The sequence below is a fragment of the Lathyrus oleraceus genome, chromosome 7 (genome assembly GCF_024323335.1).
Source record: "Lathyrus oleraceus cultivar Zhongwan6 chromosome 7, CAAS_Psat_ZW6_1.0, whole genome shotgun sequence".
Taxonomy (NCBI): domain Eukaryota; kingdom Viridiplantae; phylum Streptophyta; class Magnoliopsida; order Fabales; family Fabaceae; genus Lathyrus; species Lathyrus oleraceus.
Genome location: NC_066585.1, coordinates 541,987,884 through 541,990,235, shown reverse-complemented (window position 1 = coordinate 541,990,235; position 2,352 = coordinate 541,987,884). Strand labels below are relative to the sequence as shown.

The 2,352-nt window shown below is 33.8% G+C and overlaps 1 non-coding gene across 1 annotated transcript; it reads left to right on the top strand.

Moving 5' to 3' along the window:
- Positions 1–1,594: 1,594 nt before the first annotated feature.
- On the top strand, positions 1,595–1,701 carry LOC127109359 (small nucleolar RNA R71). Its single transcript, XR_007796667.1, has one exon. It is a non-coding gene; the product is annotated as a small nucleolar RNA R71 (small nucleolar RNA).
- Positions 1,702–2,352: the final 651 nt, after the last annotated feature.

Sequence of the window (2,352 nt, the reverse complement as noted above, 5' to 3'; positions counted from 1 at the left end):
TTTATGCTCTTTTATTTTATGCCATTTACTTTATATTTTATATTTAGCATTCCATGTCATATTATTATTGATTATGTTGTTTGTTATTTGTCCATTTGGACTTTTCTTTTATATCATTATAAAGAAGACATTAATAAAAGAAAAAAAATATAATTGGAAACTTGATTATCTTGACTCATGGACTTATGGTTACTATCCTTGGCATCATTGGGGAGTTACGGACTTAGAATTAGGACCTTGACCTTTGCTTTGGACTTGTAATTTGAGACCTTAGGATCCATCTGGTACCTTTGACTTGGGATTTCCTTTTGAAGCCTTGGTTGAGTTTACTCTGGTTTCATCTGATGCGTGGATTATTATTTGCTTATTGTATTTGCTTAAGGCTTAACCCAAAAGAGGAAATTCTTGCTTGACTTCACAAAGCTTACTATCTCTTGGTTAGATCTTTCCTCCCTAGCTTTTACTTTATGTTTTAGGATAGTCTCTTCTTCTCCTTCCCCCTTCTTAATCTTCTCTCTTTTTTTTCAAAACTTTCTTATTTTTAAACTTGAACTATTTTCTCAATAAATCTTAACTTTTGTCAAGTGACTTTCAAAACCTTTTGTCTTGAATAAATTTTAATCCATCTTAAGCATATTTAGACCAATTTCAAAAGACTAAAAAATGCATAACCCATTCAAATCATTTTGTGCCCTTTGTGCACTTTTCCTTTTAAAACATTTCTCAAGGTATTAGACATGAGTCATTTACATAGTTGAAATATAATTATCCTATCCCCATAGTATTTATGACCATTCTTTTCAATTTGTGAGAGCTAGTGGCATACTTGTTGATCCTTATCCAAGTTGGAGCCCTTCTCATGATGATGCAAAGTTCTCATACTTGTGAGTGACTAGTTGAGTATTCTCCTTAAAATGACAAAATGTATCTTCATTAAAAATGAATCAAAACAAATATCTTTGTTATTTTTACCACGAACTACGAGGTTTTGATACTCCATTTCACTTTGTTGGTACGTAGGCATGAGGCTTCAAAAGTCTTGGCAAACGCAAAAAAAAAGAAAATATACTTCTTTTCCCATCTCTCCAATCTTTTACAAACAACACCCTTTTAAAACAAAAATGTACACATTTTCAAAGAGGTTCCCATGGAGTACCATCGATGTTTAGGGTGATAATACCTTCCCTTTGCATAACCAACCCCTAGACCCTCATTCTATTTTATTAGTTTTGTTTTAAAAATCTTCGGGTTTTGTTCGTACTTTTTCCCTTTTCCTTTGAAAACAATAAAGGCGCAGTGGCGACTCTTGCTTTATGAGTCAAGTTAATCAATAACTTAATCTCAAAGTTTTTACTGCTACACTAAGGTTATGGTCCTAGTGACTTCATGGACACCAGTTGGCTTCTTTGGAACGACTGCAGTGGTTGCTCTAGTAACTGGCCATTTATATGTATTGGAATTAATTCTCTCAATCAATTTGTAACCTTCCTCATAAGACTTAGATAATAATTCTCCACCAGAGGATGAATCCAACATGGTTCTTGATGATGGTACCAATCCATTGCAGAATGTTTCTAACTGAATCTAGATTGGTATCCCATGGTGAGGAAAGTGCCTTAACAATTCCTTGAATCTATCGTAAGCATCAAATAATGACTCATCACATCCTTTCCTAAATAAAGTGATCTTATTCCTCATCCTCGCGTTCTTGGTAGAAGGAAAGTACTTAGCTAAAAACTTTTCAGCTAAGGCATTCCATGTGGTTATGGAATTGGGTTCTAAGGAATTGAGCCAACTTATTTCTCTATCCCTTAGAGAATATGAAAACAACCTTATTCTAAAGCATCATCGGTAATTCCAAGAATTTTGAAGTTACTAACAACTTCCATAAATTGCCTCAAGTGTAGGTGTAGATCTTCAATGATAATTCCTGAGTATTTATCAATAGCCTGTAACATTTGGAACATCATAGGCTTGAACTCAAACTATGCCAATGTGATCTCTGGTCTAATAATACCTCTATTCATGGAAATGGGATCAAATAGAGCATAATCCCTTATGTTTATTTCTTATTATTAGTAATTCCACTAATGTCATTTTCTATCATGACTCCAGTTGTAATTCTTCAAAGTATCCTTCAAATGTATATTCAAAATATCCTTCAAAGCTTCCAAAATTAGAGTAGGTGGAAGGCTTTCTGGTGAGTAGTCGGTAGCTTGAAATATCCTTAGTAATCTGAGTGTTCTTTCAAGCTCAATATTTTCTCTATATATTGGAGTCAGTAACCTGCACATGCAGCATACACACACTTGTCGTGTCACCAGAAGACAGAAAATGTCAAAAGCTCTAATG